Source organism: Caretta caretta, chromosome 3 (assembly GCF_965140235.1).
Source record: "Caretta caretta isolate rCarCar2 chromosome 3, rCarCar1.hap1, whole genome shotgun sequence".
NCBI classification, from domain to species: domain Eukaryota; kingdom Metazoa; phylum Chordata; order Testudines; family Cheloniidae; genus Caretta; species Caretta caretta.
In genome coordinates this window covers 207,174,154-207,199,844 of record NC_134208.1, presented here as the reverse complement: position 1 = coordinate 207,199,844, position 25,691 = coordinate 207,174,154, and the positions used below count along the sequence as shown (strand labels likewise).

Below are 25,691 nucleotides of genomic sequence, written 5' to 3'. Positions count from 1 at the left end.
CTTTGTCGTGCAGAGAACTACTGGTGTCAAATGCAAAGAATCTCCCAGGGTAGAAAAATGTCGCTTCTAATTTGATGGAGGGATTGTAGCTTTCTGAAGCACATTTTGCATCATACAGGGGAAATCAGACACTTACTACTGCAAGGTCACGTTCTGTTCTTGGAGCAGGGGTTGCTCCTGTGGACTTCAATGGTAGTTGCAGGTGTATAGCCCACATACGATTCTAGGCAGAGTGGCCTAGTGGCTGGAGCACTGGACTGGGACTCTGCAGACCTGGATTCTGTTCCTGACTCTGTTGATGACTTTGGGCAAGTCGCTGCCCCTTGCTCTGCCTCAGTTTGCCCATCTCTAAAAAAGGAGATAGGATTACAGACTCACTTTGTAAAGGTTTTTGAGATCTGCTGATGAAAAGTGCTACATTGGAGGTAGGTATTATTATCAGACAGCAGAATCTGACCCATAGTAATTAATGGATGATATTTCCACTGTCGATTTCCTTACCTCTAATTAAGTACGGAAGGCAGCTTCTCACTAACATTTCATTATTCCTCCTTCTCTCCCTTCTTGGACTATGTTTATTTCAGATTCAACTTTTTTTCTCCCATCCTTTCAACAGCACATTGCTTTAGCTGGAGTAATGAGTTTCAGGAATTTGTCCGAACACCTTGGTGACTAACATGCCTGGAGAGTGACACTCGTGCATGGGTGTTGTCATATGCCTAACAACATTATATTCTGATCCAGCCCTGCGCGTAACCTCCAATTTATTTCTAAGCCCCTGTGTTTATTTAGCCGATTCTGTCTTCCATCGTTTGATGGAAGTGGCATTCAACCTCTAAGAGCTCAAGAGCCACTTCATCTTCTCAGAGACGCAGAGAGCCGCACACGCGCAAGGAGTCACGAAAGAATTCAGCACACTGCACTCCGAATACCAAGACGTGTAACTCAGGGGTAGCTTTGGGGTCTGTTGGTGCCAAAGGCAGCAGGCGGGCTGATTTTCAATGGCACTCACACTGCCCGGGTCCTGGCCACTGCTCCGGGGGGCTCTGCGCTTTAATTTAATTTTAAATGAAGCTTCTTCAACAGTTTAAAAACCTTATTTACTTTACATACAACAATCGTTTAGTTATATATTCTAGAATTATAGAAAGAGACCTTCTAAAAAGGTTAAAATGTATTACTGGCAGGCGAAACCTTAAATTAGAGTGAATAAATGAAGACTCAGCACGCCGCTTCTGAAAGGTTGCCAACCCCTGGGGTAACTCATACAGTCATCAAAACAGCTAAAGAGAGATTACGGAGTTACTCAGAGCGGAGTTACTCGGAGCTCCGGGAGAGAACTGGCATTCCAAGACTGGTGCCCACTCCAGTTGGTCAATATCTCTGCCACCCACTTGGGGTCGCACCCTTGTGGGTGTATTTCCGTGCCTGGATTCAATCAGAGAGAAGAGTCACACGCGAAGCGGGGAAGAACGTGCAAGGCTCAGGAGCTGTGCATTGACCGCTATAATTGTCACAGTAGTGCTCAGACGCTCCAGGCGGGATCAGGGCTCCAGTATGCCAGGCACTGCATTTTTGGGGAATATGTGTGTGTGTGTGTATACACACACAAACTGAGAGCAGATAGGGACAGAGAGAGAGAGGCAGAGGCAGAAAACATGAAAGCCAAGCAGTACCCTATGAGCCTTGAAGAAGCTAGAGAGAGCTTTTGGGGTCTGTTGGATAAACAGGTGTGAGCTATGCCATTGCTTCTTTTGGTTTTGGTTCCTGCCGTGTTTAGATTAGCAGGACTTTATACATTCCTGGTAAATAAACAAGACTGAACCAAAGAAAATACCTGACTCCATCAATTTCTGCTTCCAACTGGAACATTCCCCAGGGCCCAGAAATTTCACTAGCCACTGGGGTCGAAAAGGAGCAACTTCATACTCATTGGCTTCCATAATTAACCCATCCCATTGGCAAAGGCAGATTGGCAACCCGTGCAAGGTTTGAAAATACCTGTATCTGTCTTGCCTAGCAGAATAGGAGCAGAAGGATAAAGCATTGACAATTCTGCCCTTTATGTTGGTTGAATTATCTGCAGTTTTGTGGGTTCGTCACATGTTTTGTAGACATCTAGCACAATTAATTGGAAAAAAAAAAAACCACCCTTGGCTTGCTTTCTGTTTACTGTTCCAGAATATAATGAAAATGTGAAATTGCTTAGACACTTGACCTCCACAACCTCAGTTATGCACTTGTTTCACTTTTTGTAGAGTGAAGCATTGGTGACTATATTTAAAGTGCCTCAGTTCTCTTAAGTCTAGCAAAGGGATTGTGCATGTTAAATACAATGCGCCGGTGGCCACACGTTGCATCTCCTCCAATATAACTCTCTTATTTATTCTTTTGCAGCCATTCACAGAGTGATTCTCTGTTATGAATAAAGTTATCTCTGATGTCCTTCAAAAAATAATGTCAGGCTTTTGACTGACTGAAGGAAGTTCAAGGAAAATATTCCAGGTATCCAGGACATGAAGAAAAAGCTATTGAACCTGCCATCTGTTCCTCCTGCTTGTATACCACCCTCACTATTTGAAAGATGTTTCCTTTGCTTAATGAATAATGATTAACATCACACAAGCATTTAGATTGGTAAGAACCAGGCAAACAAATGATTGGAGCTACACGTATCTATTGTATAGAAATACTCTTGAGCCAGATTCTCTACTGATGTAAACCGAATACCTGAAGTTAATTGAACAATTAATTCAATGGAACTATGCCAGGAGAGGATTGGGCCCTATGTTTGTATTGATTTTCACTTGTGTACACACAATTGTTGAGTTTTATGGTCAACTTTACATTGTCACCATTTTCTTTTCTAAACAGGTCCTGGTGGAATGCAACCAAAGGCTAATTGAAATGCTGTATTTCTAAAAGAAGCCAAAGAAAATCATACTGGAGATTTTGTGAGCTTATTTCTCTCCTTGGGTATTGCAGAAAGTCAAATAAAACACACACACACACACAAAATAAGGACATGGAAGCAATACTGAGGTGAGGAAACAAACCAACAAATGTGTGAAAATTCCTTCGCCAGACTGCATGAAGTAGAAGAAGTTAAGAAGGGGAAGATTCTGAGATCAGTGCATGATGTTCATTACCATAAAGCCTACAATATCAAGTTGTATCAGGAGAGCAAATTAAGGTGGAACAACAAGGAATTAAAGGTAAAAAATACAGGGCCAGATCTTCAGGAGGCGCATATCAGCCTAGTTCCACTGAACTCAATAGAACTAAGCCCATTTATGCCTGCCAGGGATCTCTAGATAAGATTTCAACCACCTAACTTGAGGGAATCTTTCACATCTTAGGAAAACCTTGCTGCCAGCATCCAGTCCAAGCATCCAGGCTGAATGGGCAGAGATGGAAGACAAGTAATTCTCCTTCTCGGTCTGCAGAACAGCAGATTGGTTGCTGCTTATCTTACACTGCAGAATTATGGCTGCAGAAGACTCCAAGCTAGTTGCATCTAACCACAATGGCTGTAGTGCAGATCTGTAGGTACAGAACTGCCCGTCTCACTGTAGTATGAAAGGACCTCCCTTTGAGCTGGACTCTGCAGTGCGAAGTGGTTACGAATCCTGGCCTACCTTCTACAGTGGACCCGACCACCTACATCGTGTGGCCTTCGAGCGTTGCTAGAACAGTAAGGAAAGATGGTATTTCAAATGCAGTTCCTGCTTCACCTAACTTGCTATGAAACCAGTTTCCAGCTCTCCAGTGGTAAAACGGATGACCACAAATAACAGCCAAATCATTTAGTCTTTGTACTATGGTTATACCTCCAGGCTCCCATTGTGGTGGGTACCATGAGAGTATTCAGGATGCTGTTTCTATCCTAAAAAGCTTACAGTGTAAATAGATAATGGAAGGATGATTATGCCCACTTTACAGACAGGGATCTGAGGCACAGAGAAATGAAATGGCTTTCTCCAGGCCACACAGGAAGTCTGCAGTTAAAGTTCAGCTAATTCCCACCAAACAAAATGGGAATGAGCTATCAGGCCATGCTCTGAATCAAGGCCCTTAGGCTCAGCAACAGCAATACCTAGGGCCCTACCAAATTCATGGCCATGAAAAATGCATCATGGACCGTGAAAACCAGTCTCCTCCCATGAAATCTGATCTTTTGTGTGCTTTTACCTTATATTATACAGATTTCACGGAGGAGACCAGCGTTTCTCAGACTCAGGAGATCTGGGTCTAATTTGCCACTCCGCCATTTGTATAATTGTCATTGTTAGGGCCCTACCAAATTCACAGTCCATTTTGGTCAATTTCACGGTCACAGGATTTTTAAAATTGTAAATCTCATGATTTCTGATATTTAAATCTGAAATGTCACAGTGGTTTAATTGTAGGGGTCCTGACCCAAAAGGGGATTGCGGAGGTGGTCGCAAGGTTATTTTAGGGGGTTGCAGTATTGTCACTCTTGCCTCTGCTCTGCCTTCAGAGCTGGGCAGTCGGAGAGCAGCAGCTGATGGCCGGACGCCCAGCTCTGCAGACAGCAGCGTAGAAGTAAGGGTGGCCATACCACACCCTGCCATCCTGACTTCCGCGCTGCTGCTGGCCGCGGCTCTGCCTTCGGAGATGGACTACTGGCCAGCGGGGGCTGCTCTCTGGCCACCCAGCTCTGAAGGCAGTGCCGCCGACAGCAGCAGCGCAGAAGTAAGGGTAGCAATTCTGCAACCCCCCTACGATAACCTTGCGACTCCCCCCCACCACACACACACACACACACACACACACAACTCTTTTGGGGGTCAGGATCCCTACAATTGCAACACCATGAAATTTCAGATTTAAATATCAGAAATCATAACATTTACATTTTTTTAAAATCCTGTGACTGTTAAATTGACCAGAAGGAGCATGAATTTGGTAGGGCCCTAACAATAACAATAATACAAATGGCAGAGTGGCAAATTAGACCCAGATCTCCTGAGTCCCAGTCCAGTACTAGCCGTGATATTTACACTAGAGTCAGAGCCATCTTTTTGTTCTGGGTTTGTACAGTGCCTAGCGCGATGGGGTCCTGATCCATGACTGGTGCCCTTAGGTGCAACAGTGCAAATTAACAATAACAATACTAATATCCTGACCTGCCACCAGGCAACTGTGACACATCCGTGCTCAGAACTCAGAGCTTGGAAAAAAATGAAAGAAGCTGATTTTGAAATATTTAGGTTTCAAATCACAGGCCTCCAATCCTAAGAACACTTCTGGAGCTGAGTAACACAGTGCACGTGGATAATCGATCCCACTGAATCCTGCTTTCAGGACTGGGGCCCTTTTCTGCTACAGTATTTTTAGTCCTTGGCCCAGACTTCTAAAGGTGCTTAGGTACCTAAAGATGCAGATGGGTGTTATACCTACCTGTGATTTTCAGAAGAGCCAAGCTTTGGGAAATCTAGGGTAGCTAGATGCCTTGGCACTTCTGAAAATTCCATTACGTGTCCATCTCCATCTTGAGGGGCCTAAATATCTTTCAAATTCTGGCCTAAATTTTCAAAACTGGGGGGCCTAAAGTTAGGCTCTTAAACACGTTTGGCCTAATTTGTAAAAGTCCTCAGCCCTCTCCACTCTCCTTGTAGTCTATGGCAGCTCAGGACATTTGAAAATCTGGCCAAAAGTACGTGGAGGTGAAATATGGATTTAGGAGCCTAACTGTCGGCCCCCAGTTTTGGAAATATTGGCCTTTACTTGTTAAAGTGTCAGAACACGCACCTTTAAGGAGAGAACCTCAGTCTTGGCTTTGAAATCACGTTTCCCCATTTCATGTTACCACATTAATATTACTTACATTTATTTTTGCACTTAAAATAGCCATGCATTTCTCTCTCCTTTGGTACGTCTGGGAACCGAATAACCCACTTCAAAGTTTATCATCGTATTCATTTGGAATATATATAGTCTTTCTCTGAATGCCAGCATAAAGATGGGGCTATGGATACATTCCTCTTTGTTTCTCACAATGTAATTTTTTTCTCCATTGTCAGCATCATTGTTGATCCTGAAATTATAGTGTCTGGGGAGGTATTCAACAGGAGATGTTAGAAATAAAAAATGGGTTTTGGAAAATAACTGCAACAAGAATATTTAAAATAAACCTGGAGATTACAGAGGGAAAATACAAAAATATTGCCAAGGAGCTCATTTGGTTTCATTCTGCTTCATCTGAGAGTTATCTGAAGGGGGTGGGGGGGGAGAATAGCCCAAATTTGACAGTCGCTGTAAGAAAAAAATCAAGCATTTTTCTATGCACAGCTGGAACTATTAACTATCGTGTAGTAATATGAGTCAAGCTTTCAGTATTCAGATGAATCCCTGTATGCAAAAGCTTTGTCAGTGTAACTGCTTGCTGTACGGCTATTCTGCCCGAGAGTTTGGCTTGGAGAACCCCCTTTTTTAAAAAAAAAATCTCATGATTTTGAAGCCAATCTCCCGATTTTTCTGAGGCCCGAATTATGAGCTTTGAACGCCTGGGGATGGCAATACTGCAACTGAGTATAAACCCTGAGGTCTGCATGAATGGATTGGGCCCCCAGTCCCACAAGCACCTACGGCTGCAAGGCCTATTTGTTCTGCCTAGCTTTAAGAGAGTGGGGAGATTGTGCAGATCTGAAATATGTCGATTTCAGCTGCTGGGTTATCATATGGGCCAGAATGGACTTCAGTGGAGCTAGCCGATTGATCCCTGCTGAGGATGTAGCTTACATGTTTCTTCTTGGGGGGGCGGGGGTGGCACTGGAATAGTGGTTTATCTTTGTATCTTTAACATGAATTGTAGAAGGCCTGCAGTAAAGACTAGGAGCTGTTCTTTTATGGAAATGAGTCTGTGAATCAAAATGAATAAATAAAGCATGCACCTGACTTTACTCACTGGAAGTGCTACTCGAAGAAGCAGTCAGTGGAACTACTCCTCAGAGAGCAGAGTTACGGGTGTGTTTCAAGACGTGTCTGAATTGCGGTCGTGGGGTGTGTTTGCAGCTCCTGCCACCATACCTGAGCTAGCTTTAATCTAGCTAGCTCTCAGTTAGCCTGTTGGGACCGAGAGCAAACTTTGACTTTGCATCTGTATTCTAATATTACCATGATATCCTCAAGGTAGATGCCGATAAGGGATAGTACATAGCAAATCCAGGAGCACCAGACTGGAGAATTGTTGTATCTGTTTGTAGACCCCACCCCCCATCAAGTAGGTTTTCTGCTGACAGCTTATTTGATGTCTGCAGTTAATTAACCCACAGAGAGAAAGGAGGTTCCAATGATTTCCACTGCAGGTGACATTAATTAAAGACCATGTGATAAGTGTTACAGTGAAATTACTAATTTATCAAACCATGGAGGGTTTGGCCCAGTTGAGCGTTGCAAATTCTTCCAAAGCAGGGTTATGTAACAGTTTGCTGCTGCAAAGTTCAGACTGCAGAATTTCATATCAGCACACTCCCCCAACGTGCCAGATATTTTAGAGAGGTAACGGGCAAAATAACACATCCCACTGGCTGTGTCAGGGCTGCATGCTCTGGAATCGTGCCAAGATTTTCAAAAGCCTCCATTTTTCCTTCACCCACTTGAAACACTTGACAGGGCCCAATTTTCAGAGGAACCCAAAATCAAAATTCTCGACCTTGGTCATTTCCAGCAAACATGGAATTTTTGCTGCTACCCACTCTGACGCCCGCTCGGATTCTGCCTGTCAAGTGTCTTGACTCCGTTCTCTTTGAGATTCAAGAATACAATCCAGTCTGCAATGGGGCAAGGGGGAATCAGTCCTGCACCGTTCGTGTGAATAATATTTTGCAATAAGGGCCTTAAAACGTTTGGGTTTACTTCAAGGTTTTTTTTTTTCACAACATGCTTTTATCTTAAATAATGACAGGTTTCAGAGTAGGAGCCGTGTTAGTCTATATTCGCAAAAAGAAAAGGAGGACTTGTGGCACCTTAGAGACTAACCAATTTATTTGAGCATAAGCTTTCGTGAATGCATCCGATGAAGTGATCTATAGCTCACGAAAGGTTATGCTCAGATACATTGGTTAGTCTCTAAGGTGCCACAAGTACTCCTTTTCTTTTTATCTTAAAGAGAATCAAAGTTTTCCTGCCTTTGAAAAGCAGAGCCTCCCTGATACTCATTACTTGACTCTGCTGTTCACTCAGGCCTTTCACTTTGATGAGAAACGTTGGTTTACAGAGAGTATTTAGCATCTTGATTAGTCTGTAATGCGATCTGCTTTTGAATGGTGTTTTTGAGGATTTGCTGCAGCTTCTGTGGAAATAAATCTGGCACAGGGAGTGCTAAGACTATCTCTTACAGGAAAATGTCTTGGTTGAGTTATATGTAGGCACTCAGCTTTTTCCAGACTGTGACCTCTTGTTACAACTTCAGTAATTTTTAACACCCATCCCTTCCTGTCTTGCCCTAAAGAAGGGTGGTCATTAAAACTTGTCCAGAAGGTGTTGACCTTCCACCCACCCACCCCAATTTGAGAACCCATGTCCTAAAGTGAATGTGTAAAAAAAACCAAATAAAATGAAATCCTAAGAAATAGGGGTTTCTCTAGTGCAAGAGGGTATAACTCCACTGAAGTCTATGGAGTTACCCCAAGGATGAATTCCCCCCATTTTTATTTTAATGTTGGCATTATTGTCTTATAGGTCATGTTACGGGGTTAGGCTGCTCTTTATGGATAGTAAGGCACAGGGCTCAGCTCACCTCTTTCCCATAGTCATGGTGCTTTAAGAGTTTGGGAGGGCTGATGTAGGCCAGGATCTGAGAAATAGGACGCATGGGTAAAGAGGAAGCAGACTTGTGGGTGAGTAGTACTTGGAGAGAGAAACCCTCTAGTACTCCTGTAAGGGCCTGGGACCAGGAGCCATATGGAGTGGGCAGGGCAAAGATCCCTCTCCTCCAATCAACTGGGGATGAGCTGGGGAATGGAACAAGCATATAGGCTGCCTTCTCCCTCATAGTGGAGAGACATCAGCAGGAGAAAGTCTGCCTGCTGAATTCACTCCAAGCCTAAGGGGGAAAGGACAGCTGCAGGAGAGACTGGCTGAGGGCAGGCAGCTGGCCTGAATGAGAACCCACATCCAGAGGAGGAGGAGGTTTTATTTCTGTATTGAAGCAGGATCTCTCAGGGTATTTGGGTGCCTGTTTCATGGTACTTCTCTGGTGGAGTGTCCTGGTTTGGTGACGGTGGTTCTAAGTGTGTTAATGTGTATATCCCAGACTTTCTCCCTGGAAGCATATTCTGTGGTATCTGAGATACCAGATTTCTTGGTATGTTTGTAGTGGATCTGTGAAGGCAGGTGTGGGGACTGGAGGAGTGCTAATGGGCTACTTGACCTCAAATGGTCCCTTGAAATATGTGTTCTACTTCTGCTAACCAGTCTGTCCAACCTTGTATTTAGCTGTGACATTCTGAGTACCTTTCCCAGACCTGAAGAAGAGCTCCTGTGAGCTCAAAAGCTTGTCTCTTTCACCCACAGAAGTAGGTCCAATAAAAGCTATTACCTCACCCACCTTGTCTCTCTAGTATCCTGGGACCAACCTGGTTACAACAACACTGCATACAAAGATTTCATCCAATGCCTAGTGAAGTTAATAGAAAGACTCCCATTGATTTCAACCGGTTTTTCATTAGATCTTGTCATGTAAGAGGGCAATATAACAGTCTAATACCTGAACAATATAAACACAAAGGGCTATTCCAGAAGGGTACAATCTGGCATAGTGAGACATGTGGTGTATGTTATTCAAAGAAGATGCTGCCATGTGGTTTATCTGCAGGCTAAACTTTAAAATGGAGAGGACCCCTGTCCCTGCTGCAGAGACAGTTGCCCTTTTTATGTCTCAAGTCAGAGACAGACTGTTGCAGAGTGATTCGCTGTATTCTTTCTCTCCTAGAGACTTTATATTTGTTTTTTCTTTTCTCCCCACTCCTTCAGTATTTTATTTCTGTTTCCCATAATTCCCACATCAGTAACATCATTATTGGAGCTGGTCAGGAATTTTTTGATTAATCTTTTTTTGTTGAAAAATACCTATTTGTTGAAACCAAAGCTGTACATGAAACAGGTTCGGGGTTGATGAATTCCCCAACTTGAAAACCTCAGAATTGTTGAAGTGTTTCATTTTTGCATTTTAGAAACCAACCTCCCTCCCTCCCCCCAAAATCCTGTTTTTCCTTTTGAGATAACTTTTTGTTTCAAAGTTTAAGCTAATCAGACTGAAAAAAGAGAAAAATGCATGAAGAGAAAAAGATCAATATCAAATGAAACTTTTCTTTTTGATAATTTTGAAATGTTCCAGTCGAGCCAAAAGAAAAACATTTTGGGGGCTTTTTGGTTTGCAAATATTTTTGAGATTTCACCTTTTTGTCCCAATTCAAGATGGGAGAATGTTTTCAAACTCTCCGAAATATTCAGGGAATGAAAAACCATTTTGCACCCAGCTCTCACCATGATTGATAAACATAAGAAATGTAAAAAAGAGAAAATAAATGTCAGCGAAAACTACATATTGTCAAATTACATTTTTGTCAAAATCTGCAAGACGTTTTGGGCAATATATTTCTAGTGAATGAACATTAGAATTAAGCTAGTTATTTTTAAAAAATGAACCCTACAAGCAGTGACTAGCTGCTACGCTTTAGTGAGTATACAGAAGAAAAAGCTGAAGCCCTCGTCTAGACAAACGTTCTTATCTAATGCACAGGCTCACTGCGTCATCCGATGAAGTGAGCTGTAGCTCACGAAAGCTTATGCTCAAATAAATTGGTTAGTCTCTAAGGTGCCACAAGTCCTCCTTTTCTTTTTGTGTCATGGACTATCTAGCCCTAAGAGAGCACGGCATAGGGCTGAATTCAATACACCAATCAATGGAGAGGATCTAGAAGGTATGTAAGAGGCTTGAACGACGAGTGACGGCTCAAATATTTATTCTTTCTCCTCAAATTTTCATACCTGTTGCTGCCAATGGTGCTACGCCGTTATACCTGACAAAGGCACAACACTTTAAAGCATGGGCCTTGATGAGTAAATTCAATTAGGTTCATAACCCAACATCTAGACAATAAAACCTTATTCAAACTAGCTGAACTTTTTGGATCTGCAAATTAGGGGCAAATAAGTTTCCCCTATCATTTTCAACACTTCAAGCTCACAGGCGAATACTGTGAGAACAATGGGACAAATCTTCAGATGGAATAAATAGCAGACATACCACTGAAGCTGGGTCAATATAGACTAGCTGAGGATCTCCTCCCCCAGTATTTCTTGTGTGTTGCTTCGGTTCACACTTTTGTCCTGGTCGGAACCAAGGAATGCGTAAAGGTGAACACTAATGGGACGGGGGGGAAACTAAACTTTTGCAGACCTCTGGGTTCAGGTTTGGCATCAATTTCAGAAGGGCACAATTTTCTTGACACCTTTGTCAGACACACTGAATTTGAAACAGAAAGACCCAGTGGTTCCAAGCACTCAGAAATGCTCACCAGTATCTCGTCATGAAGTTTTGACAGCAGCATGATACTTGCCAAATAAACTGACGTGTGCAGCAGCCATTTCTCTTATCCCTTGCTGCAGCTCTCACTGGCTGCGCTGGTGGCGTCTGAAGATGATTGAGTGATGGATCTGACATACAATGTACCATGACACACGTTATCTGCAGTTTACCACCTGGCCCACCTGTCACTTATGAAGTGTACAGTATCAATGTCACTCATTTAAAATCATTTTTCCTTTTTGGCACAAATTCACAAATTCTGAAGAATTTGTTGCACCCTTGGTTATAGCAAAATTGGATAAAGTATTTTGAAAGGGACCCCTAGTCCTGACTCTCTACAAAAAATACTGTAGCTGACAGCCACTGTGAAACAATATATGAGCCAATACTGCACGTTGTCATCTTTTCAAGCATGGTTATAGGTGCTCTTATGCTATGGGGATGAGTGTCATATAAGAACCTGAATGCTCAGTTAGACAGATAATGGTCTATTGTTTGGGTTCCTTTTCATAGGAAAAGAACATTGATGGGAATTTGAAACAATTGTCTTCACTGTTCCTATCTTCTTACGGACTTTCCCTTCCTATTAACTACACTGGTGCAACATCCGTTTGTCCTTTCCAAAGAAATGCTGACACGGTCCCACTAGATATAGAAAGATGTATTTGTCTGAATCCTTCACGCACCATTGGACGTCCCTTAGGGCACAAAGAAGGCTCCGCCTTCCCTGTCTATCACGGGCCACTCTTCACACGTCCTGTGCTATGTATCATGAGCTTTCCCTCTCTAAGTATTCTTTGATTAAGGGATTTTCTCCCATAGTATATTTGCCATGAGAGAAACTCTGGCTTCATTCTTAACATATGTTCCAGGTATTTCCATCTTCTTTTCTGGATAACATTGGAGACAAGGGGTTGTTGGACTCTCTGACTAATTTTAGCATTTGTTATAAATTCATTCCAGTTAATAGCTAGTCTTTTCCTGCGATGTTTGCTTTCAAAGGCACTCAAAGTCTGCCTGTGCCTTTGGCGGATTTCAGCTTTCATACTTAGAGTGTTCTGGCAGAAATAACAGTTGAGTTGCAGATGTGTAGTTTGGTTAGGTGCTGACATACTTTTGAGGATCTGGGCCATGATCCCCATTTTACAGATGGGGAACTGAGGCTCAGAGAGATTAAGGACTAGCTGAGGATCACACCCAGGGAGTCTGTGAGAGAGGCAATAGCTGAGCACGTGTTTTGGAAGTCTCAGTCTATGCTTTCATCGCAGGACCAGTCTTCTTCTGTGATAGGACTAGCATATATTTCCTTTGGCTTTGTGTACTACACATTATGTGTTAACAATACCCAGAACAATCCGCACAATTTATGCTTTATTACACTAATGCACTGTGCCAATAGCTGCTCCCACCAGAATAACAGCAAACAGCTCCTCTGAATCTCTTTTGCTTTGTGTAAGCAAACTAAACAACGGATTGACCGACTCTCAGTCTTGGACCACATGGTATCTGTGTAGAATAGTCCCACCATACTGGCTTGGGTTTTGCTAGTTCGCTGCTTTTGATGGGGGTGCCTGCTTCCATGTCTTCCTGGATTATTACCTAATGCTGTCTTGGTCCTTGGTAACCTCCCCAGTGGTGTGGTCTAAATCTATCTGTGACCATTCTCCTGGTCACATTCACGTTTACCCTGCAGCCTGTTGAGTCAATGACACCACTGCGCAGTGGGTGTAAAATGTTACCATGCTGGTTTTTAAGCAGTACAGCCACCGACTTGGCCACTCAACACCAGGGATTGAACTGGGCTCGTCCTGAGTGAACAGTGTGAGATATTACAGCTTTAGCATCAAAGCGCTCACACTGGGCCTGTCGCAGACTCGAATGCTCAGTGGATGGTGCACCGAAGGGGACCTGTAGCACCCACTCAGTAGCATTCTGCACCCACTCAGCACTGGCCTAAAAGACTAGCTGAAATGCAGGTTCACAGGGAATCAGGCCCTCTGGCTACAAAACAATAAATAGGAGTTCTGAAATTCTAACAGCGAAGCAATGAAGAGTCCTTCTTTCCTCCTCAGCCAGAGCGGTGAGCCAGTACTCACCCCAGATTGCTTTGAGAGGATTGCAAAATTCTCTTTTCACCAGCTTTTCTTCAATTCATTAAACGCAAGCTCTCCAGGCCAGATTCCTATTGACGCTGGGTCCTCTTTACTCCTCTCTGGCAGAGGAAAAGGGCCTTGAAATTGGCCATTACCTTTTAAGGCTCCGCTGCACCGCCAGAAAGATGTAAAGGAACTTAGCGTAAATGAGAATTAGGCCACAGTGAACTATTTACCTAACTGAGGAAAATTCCTTGTGCCCTGCTTTTCCTAGGGCTGTCCTCTCTGTTTCAAGACGCCCCCTCAATCGGCATCCCAGTTAAAACAGAAATCATTTCCCTTAAGACTCTTGGATTGACTCACAAACCTCCCCACTCTTCTCCTGCACACCTGTTCCTCTCATGGCTCTCCTCAGCAAGGCTGAGTCTGCGCAGAGTTGCCTGGCTCAGCCTCGAGGAGGGAACACACCCCTCCCCTGCAACAAGGGTATGACACGCGCCGGGCCAGGCAATCAACGGAAACTTTTATTGCCTCGTCCTCGTCACGTGACCTTAGTAGGGTTCCAAAGGTTAATACCCCTGTCATATGGCAGGGGTCGGTCTTCAGTGACTCAAGTGACAACTGCCATGAAATACGGTGCGTACTGCCTATTTGGTTACCTTTTCTAGTGCAATCTGAAATTCAGCCAATTAGCAAACGCCGTCGGCCCAGGCCTCGCTGACCCCCAGCACCTTGTGTCCTGATCGTGTGGCCGGTCTGACAGACGTTTTGAAATCCATTTGGCAGGGAGTGAGTCACGTGAGCAAAAATAGACTTCTGATTCTCATCACCCTAATTGGTGTTTCTCAACAACCGGACCCTGGGCCAGCACCAGTCCCTGAGATCTCTCTGACATGGTTTAGAAAGACCGCAAGTGGGTCCCTTGTGTCAAAAAAGCGTTGAGGAACAATGGCCTAGATGCATTATAATAAAACCAGAGCACTTTGTGCCACCAGAAGGAGGTGCACCCTTGTACCATCAAGCAAGGTGCAGAGGAAAAATCTGATGAGAAAGAGGGAGCAGGCTGACTTGTGGGGAAGAGAGGGTAGAAAGAGTCAGGGGGGTGAAAGAAAGGAAGTTGGGGGAGTACAAAGGGGGCTAGAGTGAGAGGTTGGGGGACCACAGGTGGGAGAGAGAGAGAGGGCGGTGAGTAGAGACGGTGGCCATTTTGCTAATTATGACACCTCAATGTTCTGAGTGTTAAATTTAACCCAAAGGCGGAGGGGGGGATTTTCAGTTACATTGCTTTGATTGCCTCCCCCACCCCACACACTTCCGGCTTTTCATCCCACTGTGGAGCCGGTCAAAATGTTTCTAAACATTTCCAGTTCTGTAACAAACAGACCGTTTCATAACCTTTTGGGCCTTTCCTCCCCCTGTTCCCTGCTCCCTCTGCAGTGAAATAGGGTGAGCCAGGCAAGGCGCTCTGAACAATGCCATAAAAGCGTCTTTGGACCCTAGAGGTTGTATCCCTTCTTTCCCCCCCCCCCCCGCCACCACTCCCTTCGCAGGCATTGGTGAACTGTACGCAACATGGCAAAACCATCCTGAATGGTCTTCTGTGCAACCTGAAAACAGAATCAACCCCGCTAATCCGTTCTAACCTCCCATGGCACTAAGCTAATATAAACCCCAAACACTAATATATTACTCAGCTCTTAATTGCCGTTTGTGTTCATGCTTTCAGTGGTTTATTTGACTTCGCCATGGACTGCTTCCTCCAGGCCCATATGCCGCTTTCATTTTCCCATATGTCCTAAGCACATCCACAGTCAGCGCTCCTCTCCAGTGCATGAAGGGTGCCCTTGGAAATGAAGTCAAGAGGGAGATTTCCATAAGTGCCTGATGGATTTAGGAGCACTGGGCCTATTGAATGCCTCTGGTGCTTTTGAAACTCCTTCCCCCACCATCCTCTGCGGCGAGCAGAATGATACGCGTGTGACCCGCTGGCCGGTGTCTGTTACAGAGCAGGCACAAGTCCATCAAGGATGTAAATCTACTACAGCACCAGCCACACAGCTCTTTAGCCCTAGCCGGAGAGACGTGCATACGAAGCTCTGGAGGGACCTGGCTCACTCCTTAGAATCAGCCATGATGGGTTTTCTCTCTGGGTGCCTAGATCTTGTTCCTGAACAGCTTTGATTAATCCAGAGATCTCTCAGTATGGAAGAGTATTTCAAATGTACATTACCTGACCCATAGCCACATTGGACAACATGCTGGCAGAGTAATTTAATCACCTACCTCTATGAGACCCCCTGCTTTCTAGTCTTGCCAGGCCAGGTGCTGTGGGCGGACAGGCTGAAGGAGTTGTTTGCCACTCCCCCTGTTTCTGTAACATCATCATTTGGCAGAGAAGCTTCATCCGTAAGTGTAAGGGTCTGGTGATTTTTCCAGCCCCCTTGCTCTTTGGTTCCCCTTTCTCATGCTTTTCCAGCTCTTCCCATCCTGCTCCTGGAGTCACCTTTCTCAGGCAGGCCAAGCAAAAAGCCTCATTTTCTTGGTATTAGATTATTACTATTAATTTTAACACAGCAGAGCCTAGGATGCCCGGTCCTGGACCAGGGCCCCATTGTGCTAGGCACTGTACAAACGCAGAACAGTAAGATGGTCAGAAGAACTTACAGCCTAGGGTAGCTCTGTTTTCTCCCAGTAGTGGGTGAAGCAGAGACCCCACACTCACCCCTGTGGTTGTAGGGACATACCTTAGGGGAGGCCTTGTGGTCTGCAGGACAGCATATTGGACTGGGGCTCGGAAGACCTGTGTTTTTTTCTGGCTCTGCTGCTGGCTCACCATGGGCAAGTCACCTCCTCCCTGGCCTCAGTTTCCCCATCTTTAAGAGGCTGATAATAAGGCTGACTTCTTTGAAAAGCACTTGGAGATCATCTAATAAAAAGTGCTATATTAGAGCTAGGTATTATCACCATATAAGCAATGCCAATTTATTATTAGGTATGGTCAGTGCTGACTGCGGCTCATAGACATTATAGGCTGGAAAAGGAAATGGAGAATAATTATTAAAAATTACTGTTTCAGGAAATCTAACTTGAGGTGTATTTCATACCTAAAATGGGGAAAGGCCTGTAACAAGAACTGCACCCGTGTTTTCCTTGTTTCAGAGACATACTGGATTACTTTTCAAGAGGTAATCTGAAAATCCGGTCTTTAAGAGTCAGGTTTTTACTGCCAGATTGTTATATGTGTTTAAATCAGCAGTGACAGCCAGTGGCCATCTGTTAATCACAGGTGTGTATACTCAATGGATATGACAGATGAGATAATCTTTGCCCTGATTCCTCAAATATGTTGGTAGCCTGAATCAAGTGCGGGGGTTGCTTTTTGTGTGTGACATGAATGTGCACTGAAATCAGTAGGCGGTTAGCCATTGACTTAAGTGGCAGAAAGACTGGGTCTTTTGTTAGTGTTGATTTATGGTACTTAACCATATTTGGCCCAGTTCAGAAATGAGTAAAGTGATGTCAGTTTAAACGCGGATACACTCAGACCTAGTCTTTCAGACACACATACACCCATTGTGCTGACATGCATGGGAGTCTAAGTTTGTGTAAGTTACACACCCGGGAGGCTTGACTCGCGCCCCTGTGACTTTAATTTACACAGTCTTTGTGCTCCTCCATCTATAAATTAGATTATCTTAGCCTCTCATATGCATTGCAAGTGAGAACAGAGCTAAGCGAGTGTAAAGGGTCTAAAGTGAGTTTAGGGGAAACTAACTTGCCCCACCTTACAATGAAGCAGGTCCCGGAGTGTGATGTATCTACTGTTGCAGTTCTCACAGACCCAGAGCTCCAGCTGACGTCTGTGAGAATGTAGAAAGCAGGAGAAATACAGCCTCAAGCCCAGTGTGGTCCAATGAGCCCAGAGCCTCAACTCCTCTGGGAGTTAGGCACCTTGGAAGGATTTGAGTCATGCTCTTTGTATTTCCGAGCAATATATGCCATCATGTGCCAGCAATGCCCCTCTGTCATGTTCATTGGCCAAACCGGACAGTCTCTACGTAAAAGAATAAATGGACACAAATCAGGGGTCAAGAATTATAACATTCATAAACCAGTTGGAGAACACTTCAATCTCCATGGTCACCCGATTACAGACCTAAAAGTTGCAATATTACAACAAAAAAACTTCAGAAACAGACTCCAACAAGAGACTGCTGAATTGGAATTAATTTGCAAACTGGACACCATTAAATTAGGCTTGAATAAAGACTGGGAGTAGATGGGTCATTACACAAAGTAAAACTATTTCCCCATGCTTATTTCCCCGTCCCCTCCCCCCTGTTACTCTCACCTTCTTGTCAGCTGTTGGAAATGGGCGATCCTGATTATCACTACAAAAGTTTTTTTTTCCTCCTGCGGATAATAGCTCACCTTAATTGATCACTCTCATTATAGTGTGTATAGCAACACCCATTGTTTCATGTTCTCTGTGTGTATATCTCTCTCTCTCTTCCTACTGTATTTTCCACTGCGTGCAGCCAGTGAATTAGATTCTAGCCCACGAAAGCTCATGCTCAAATAAATGGGTTAGTCTCTAAGGTGCCACAAGGCCTCCTCACTCTGTTTGCTGGTCCAGACTAACCCGGCTGTCGCTCTGAAACCTGAATATTGTTACTGTTGTTTTTCATATTAACACCTGTTTATATTTTTATGAGTGACTGTCGATTGGAACCAGATTAGATTTGCCGAATGGTCACTATATATTTTGCAAGAAGTTGTCTAGTTCAGCAACACATTTTAGCTAGACGGACCACAGCAGCCTTGTCGAAAATGGCACCTTTCTGAAACCCTCCCACCATTGCATTATCACTGGAGCTGCTTCACCAGCAATAATGTAGCAGGGCCGGAAGCTCTAGTGTAGACAGGCAACCTGCAGCGGCCTGTGTTTTAAGTACCCACAGCTCCCCTTGTACTCGTTCTAGGCGTCTTGTGGTCAGTGGGAGCTGTTGGGTGCTCAGCATCTCTGAAAATCAGCTCACTTAGTTAGGCACCCAGCTTTAAAAGTAATGGCCAAGAGTGATCACCTTATGAACCGGAAAGAAGAAAGATGAATTAAGTCTGATGATAATAGGCAAAGAATGCACTGCTGTGGCAGGAATCCCCAGGATGCGCTGTTACACACAGTCTTACAACTTCTTCTCTTGGCGCAAACACTTTTAAAAAATGTTTCTTTGTCAGCTTTGTGATATGCTTTCTTTTGAGGGGGAGCTGTGGCAAGCAGCAAAGATGCTTGCTTTCTGCCTTAATCTCTCCAACAAAAGCTAGCTCTTGAGTCTGAGTTGCTCCCTGGGACCTGGGCAATAGTGGTTGAGCTGAGGTTGCGGAAGCCAGTGTGCAGTTTGTGACCACCTCTGTTCCAGGACTGATGCGTTCAGTGTAAATAAACAAGTTACATTAAGGACATATGTGGACTTTATGGCTGCTGCAAGGCCCTACCATCTGCTACAGCTCAGCAGAGGGGCAAAAGTCCATGATTTTTGCACACTGTTGTATGTTTATTGAAATAAATAGGACAACTATTTTTCATATTGTTCTTGTTTCCCTATTTTCATATTTGACCACAGTAGAATGAATGAATGAAAGTCTGTATGTCAGAGATTTGTGGGAAAGGGATTTGCAAGAGTTTTTATTACAATTGATTCCCTAAATCAGATATGGGAGAGGGGTGGTTTAACTATGTCAGATGGAGTCACCCACTGCAGACTGTCACAATTATCCCTGAAATACTTCTTTAGGACATTTTTGCCCCACCTCCGGAATGGAACAGCTTGCACCAAGTGTCTGTTGGTTGGGTTTTATTTCCTAGGGAGACAGAACTTCAACCCGTAGGAGGTCTTCATGCACACAGACTCCCACCCCAGGTCACATCTCACACACACAGAGCTGAACTCAGTGGCTACTGCTGTCACCAGACACCGTGTGTTTCCCAGGGGCAGATTATAATCACTGCTAATGAAGTACCCTTATCAGCAGCTTGTTTGCCAAGTGGGGTTGCCTCCCCTCTTGATTATGGGCATGAGCAAGAGTTTTTGTTTCAATGATGACTAGGTCGAACCCACCTGCTCTCCATTTCCTCCATCCCTGAGCTATTTGCCTTCCACCCAAACCTTGCTCTTGCCTTACCCTGCCCCTGAGTAACTGCACATCAGCTGGCCAGCCATGAAGACCACATTCCTCTTCACATCCCCTGCACTGTTCTTTCTTTCCCCCCCGTCTATCTGGGCCTATCTGCTGCAGCTGGCTTGGGAGGGAGACAGCATCCCTTCTCCTGTTCTACCTTATGGAAGACAAAGAAAGGACCACATCTGGATGCACCGCTTTTCAGCTCCTAGGAAAGACTGGATCTTCATTTCGCATGTCCCCCAGGTCACTGACGGCAGCAGCCCAGAGCCTGTGTTTGAAGGGGAATTAGCACTGAGTTATTGTCCAGGCTCTGTACTCCATTAGGCTATTGATTCAGCACTGGTTTCCCATCCTCTGAGTGTTGCTGCTATCAGTATTCTCAGCCCCCTGGGGCTAAGGTTATGAGCCAGCCAGGTGATAAAGAGTCACCTGTCCCAACCATCACGGCAGGGGAGCTTGAGGCCAGTGTGATAGAGGCCACAGATGCATGAGGAGCCAGTGGGGAAGAACGGGTGGGACAATGCACCTCAACTCCCCCAGCTATGGGCCTGGATCCCCCATAACTGGGCCTGGTGACAGCACATTTTTTTCATTCAGTGTGCCTTGGTTTGGCTCCAGTATTTACGTAAAACATCTGAGTCCAAAATATGTAGTACAAAGGGGTAAGATGAGTGTTGCACGAGTTTTATACACTCATTGCTCAGAGAGCACTATAATCCCCCATCAATGATTTTAACATCAGACCTTCAAGGTGCTTCTGATCACTGAACTAACATGCACCATTCCTGACCAGTATCTGACTGCATGGTAGAAACATTAGCTCAGAGTCTCTGCTGTACCCAGCAGATGGAAGAGGCCATCAGGGACCTGGCTCTGGCTCCCTAGTTTTCTTCCTAGCCCCAATCATAGGGTTGAGCAGCTTAGGGTTGCTCTTCCATGCACCAGCTGGTAGACGGGCCCTGAGGAGCTGTCTGAGGATTGCAGGAGCACATCAGGTTCCTGCAGCTTCCTGTTTCACCCCGAAACCTCCCCCTGCCCCAAGCATAGACGCTGGCTCTGCTGACTGGACACCTGCTGCTTTCTCCCCTGAACTGTGGGAATCCCAGCAAGGGACTTGCAGGCAGTGGCCTCTCCTTTGTGCCACCTGAGCATTGTAAAGGAAGTGGACCAAGACAGAAAATCTGCTCCCACATGTAGAAGGGTCCGCAGCATGTGGCATGCATGTTAGTGAACTGAAAGTAGTTTATTTGTGTTAGGGTAGTGCTGAAGGGCCCTGATCAGGGATCAGGACCCCATTGTGGTAGGCACTTTGCAAACTCCTATGAAGAAGACAGTAAAGTGAAGCACGTGTTTCACTTTAGGCGCGTGAGTAGTCGCACTGAAGGATTACTCACGTGCTTAAGTGCCTTCCTGGATTAGGCCTTTAGCTGATGCAAACATAAATTTCACTTCCCCTAGTTGCTAGTTTATGTTGTTGAACTGCCAAAGTAGCACATCAATGTCCAAAAGCAAGCATGTGACAGAGCGCTCACTTCCTGGAAGTGCAGGAAAGCCATATGCCATGGGATTCTGTAACCCACGTCAGATCTCAGCTAGGCAATTGTCTATGCTGTTATTTGCTCACACCTGGTGCTCCAGGGAGCTAACAAGAACTGTGCCCACTTTATTCTTCACGGAAATGTGAAGTGTCAGAACATAATGCCAAGTACATTGTTCTATAGACTTTCCAATTTATTCACATTATATATGATTTTTATCACCTTAAATTCCTTAGTGTTGTTGTGTTTCTCCCATGGAAATGAGCTGAGTGTTTTTTGTTTTACTGGGGCACAAGCTGTCACACAAGAAAATCCTCTGTTTATATCACATCCTAGTGGGTTAATGGGCCTGGGATCTTTCAGCTCAAGGAGTCTCACAAAGTCAGGGATACCCCTGCAAGCTTGAATGAGAGTTGAGTAGAAAGGTGGCCCTATGGTTGGGGTTCTCCTCTGGGACTTTGGAAAGCTGGCTTCAAATCTCTCCTCTCTGCAGATTTCCCATGTAATGTTAGGCATATTACTAAGGACAGATTTTCAAAGTATTTTTTAGGCAGCTAAAGATACAGGTAGGTGCCTAGAGGGATTTTCAGATGTGCTTAGGTGCCTTTGAAAATCTGGCCCTTAGCCTCCATATTTCAGTTCCCCATCTGTAAAATGGGCATCAGGGCATAGCCCCACCTCACACGGGTAACACTGAGAGGTAGTGAGATGCCCACATATTGTGGTGAGAGGGACCATATCTGACAGAGGTGAGACAGCACAGATCGTAACCAGACAACTCCCTCTGGGCTTCACCTCTACTAAAACGCAGAAGTGTAAGTTATTTCATGTCTTCTGTAAAGCCACCAAGGACCAACTGAGCAGCTCTAGGACAGACAGCAATTAAGTGGCAGTCAGAGCTGAAATGGGAGAAGAACCTACGGGGAGTCTGAGCCTTTTCATGGAAAGTTGGGATCTTCATCTTTATTCCTTCTTACTCTACTGGTCTTCCAACCCATTGGGCAGATTTGGACACCCCCCACCACATACCTGCCGGAGTAACACCTCCCTCTACTAATAGTCCCATAGCCTTATTCATGGTACTAGTATTTTAGGGCCAGATTTTGCCAACCTTGTTCGCTCAGCATAGGACTTGCTTATTCCCATGGGTTGCTCCCTGGCGTCGATTTGCCATCCCAGTGCTTCCGGAGCCCAAGGGGGAAGCAGGCTCCACTGAGTTGCTACGTTCCCCCACTCATGCAGGTTGTCAGGAGGGGACAGGGAGTGGGAGGAGCGTTGACTCCGCCCCCTCCCAGAGGTCTAATGGCATCAGGCCTAGCTGGAAGGGGCCTTGAGAGGTCATCAAGGCCAGCCCCCTGTGCTGAGGCAGGACCGAGTAAACCTAGACCATCCCTGGCAGCTCTTTGTCCAACCTGTTCTTAAAAACCTCCACCGAGCGGGTCTCCACAACCTCCCTTGGTAACCTATTCAAGTGCTTAGCTATCCTTACAGTCCGAAAGTTTTTCCTCATGTCTAACCTAAATCCCCCTCACTGCAGATTACGCTCATTGCTTCTTGTCCTACCGTCAGTGGACATGGAGAACAATTGATCACAGTCCTCTGTATAATAGGCCTTACAATATTCAGGGTTGTTATAAGGCCTCTCCACAGTCTTCTGCTCCCCAGATCAGAAATGCCCAGTTTGTTTAACCTTTCCTTATAGGTTGGGTTTTCTAAACCCTTTATCATTGTGGATGCTCTCCTCTGGATTCTCTCCCATTTGTCCACATCTTCTCTTAAATTTTGTGCTGCAACAACCTGGTGTGGTTGGTTCCCTTCCTACAGCGGCAAGGAGACCAGACGAGAGGAGACTGCGATGCTCCCAACAACGTTTTAATCCTTGGTATGGGCTAGATTACAAACTGATTATCCAGCCTCTGCTGAGTATGCCCATTGATGTGAATGGAGCTACTTATGGAGTAAGCTGCTACTCAGCTGGAGTAACAATATCCGAATCTGGCCCTTTCTGACATGAAGCAACGTCTCAATGTGGAACACACAAACAAACAACAAAAAGTCTCGCCCCACCTGTGAAATAAACCCTTCAATAAAGCCCCCTTGTAACCTGTTTTTAACAACAAATAAAGACTTAATTTCCCAGAGGAAGTGTGAAGTACAGTAGTAACCATTTCAAGAGCAACAACCACTGCTGGGCTCACTATTGCATGAGATTTTATGGCAGTAATTAAAGGTTTCTTAGTGCACTGTGAAGAGCCAGGAGGTAAGTAGTAGTTGGAGAGGCATTGTTTGTATTCAGAACCTAAAGTTAAAAGGTGGTTTTATAGCTTTTTTTTTTTTTGCACCTGTTGAATTGTCTACTTTTCCAGCTCCAAACACATCTTCTTCCCACTTTTAGATGTTACCTAGTGCATTTATTAAATGAATATGGGGATTGTTTTCTTTCTGGGTCTTTCAAAAATCTCTTTTGCTATTGTTTCAAATGGGAAATAGAATCCCTTTATCATTCTGGTTTGTCAAATATTGATTGCATCCAGAACGATGTTACAAGAACAGTTAGGGTGCAAAGTCAGCTGTAGGAAATGCCAGAATTCAGATTGCCTGTGTAACCTTCATTTGCCCGCCCCTCCTTGTGCATATAAGTGATACAGTCTGAAAAACCAGGAAGTCTATTATGCGGAATCACATTGGCACCCAGGCGGCTCAGCAGCCATGTTGGAACCGTTCAATCCACAGGACCAACTTCTGCCACTCCAACTAACACAGGTAGCAGCAGTAGGTTGTCATCTTATATGTGGACAAGCAGCAGAGGAGGATGAGACACACCCGTTAATGGTGGCAAGTATCAGGGGGGAGCCGTGTTAGTCTGTATCCACAAAAGCAATGAGGAGTCCGGGAGCACCTTAAAGACCAACAGATTTATTTGGGCATAAGCTTTCGTGGGTAAAAAACCCACTGCTTCAGACGCATGGAGTGGGTGGGTTTCACAGATATTTGCTGACAGCAAGGGAATGGTGAGTCTTAGAAATCTCTGTTCCAGGTTTTCAACAGGGAAGTGGGCTCTTGGAATCACAGACCCTTCTGCCTCTGTTTCCCACCAGCCTGTCCCTGTCCAGTTCCTGCCTCCACCCCAGCTCCTTGTGCTAGTCTCCCTGACCAACCAGCCCCAGTCTTCATCCCCACTCGCAGCTTGCAGGCCCAGGCTCCCCCCAGGATCCTTGTCCAACTCAACTCTCTCTGATGCCCTCTCACACCCCTCCAGTCTGGCTCTGGTCCCTTCTGTATCCCTTCTGCCTCCTCCTGCATGCTGCCTGGCCACCAGCAGGGAGAGTACTAAAGCATAGGCTAGGCAGTCTCCCTGCTCTCAGTTCCTGTGCTCATCACCACAGTGGCCTGGAGCAGCAATTGGAGAGAAAATGCTGCTCCGCTCCTGCAACTCTGGGCTGGAGCATGCTCAGTGCAGACAGAATCTTCAGAGAATTTAGCTCCCAAACTCTAACGGAGCATATGCAAACTGAGGTTTTTCCAAAGGCTTATAACTTGTCCAGATCTGGGCAGTTCTTCACGGGGAGGTCACAAGACACATCCCTGACACGGCGGCACCCCTCCTCCCAAATGCCAAATCCCTGCTCCAAAGCATGGAGGTACAAGAGCTTCTCAACTAAACAGCGGTAAGAATTCTTTGAACAGGGGCAAAACAATGGATTCTTTGCTCGTCTCGTTCTCGGAAAGGGCTGGACCATTTTTGCTGAAACTTTCCCTCTTAACGAATTCAGCCGGAGGCAGACACCCGGCATGGAAAACTGCCGTCCAAATAGTTGAAGTTTGACAAAGTTATAAGTAACTGAAAACAGGGTCTTATACTGAGAAGTGTTGGGTAACCTTAAAGGAAGCATGTTTAGCTAAGGAACATGTATCCTAGAACAGTGGTTCTCAACCAGGGGTCTGGGGCCCCTTGGGGGGCTGCGAGCAGGTTTCTGGGGGACCGCTAAGCAGGGCCAGCATTAGACTCGCTGGGGCCCAGGTTAGAAAGCTGAAGCTCCACCACATGGGACAGAAGGCCAGGGCCCTGAGCTACATCACCTTGGGCTGCAACCAAAGCCTGGGCAATGTAGCTTCATGGGCATGGGGCACCAGGCATGGGGCCCTGGTTGCTATCCCCTAATGCCCTGGATTTTATACGCAGAAAACCAGTTATTGTGGCACACATGGGCCATGGAGTTTTTAGAGTATGCTGGAGGGGATTTCAGAAAGAAAAAGGTTGAAAACCCCTGCCCTAGAGGTTGGAACTTTTCAAAGAGAATGCAAGGGTCTGGCTGGAGT

General features: G+C 45.2%; 1 long non-coding RNA gene across 2 annotated transcripts in view; it reads left to right on the top strand.

Moving 5' to 3' along the window:
- Positions 1 to 4,265, top strand: part of LOC142071666 (uncharacterized) — a 75,129-nt gene extending 70,864 nt beyond the window's left edge. For both annotated transcript variants that reach the window (XR_012667893.1, XR_012667892.1), the window contains 2 exons: positions 2,398 to 2,637; positions 2,875 to 4,265. This is a non-coding gene — a long non-coding RNA (uncharacterized LOC142071666). The remainder of the gene's footprint in view (positions 1 to 2,397; positions 2,638 to 2,874) is intronic.
- Positions 4,266 to 25,691: the final 21,426 nt, after the last annotated feature.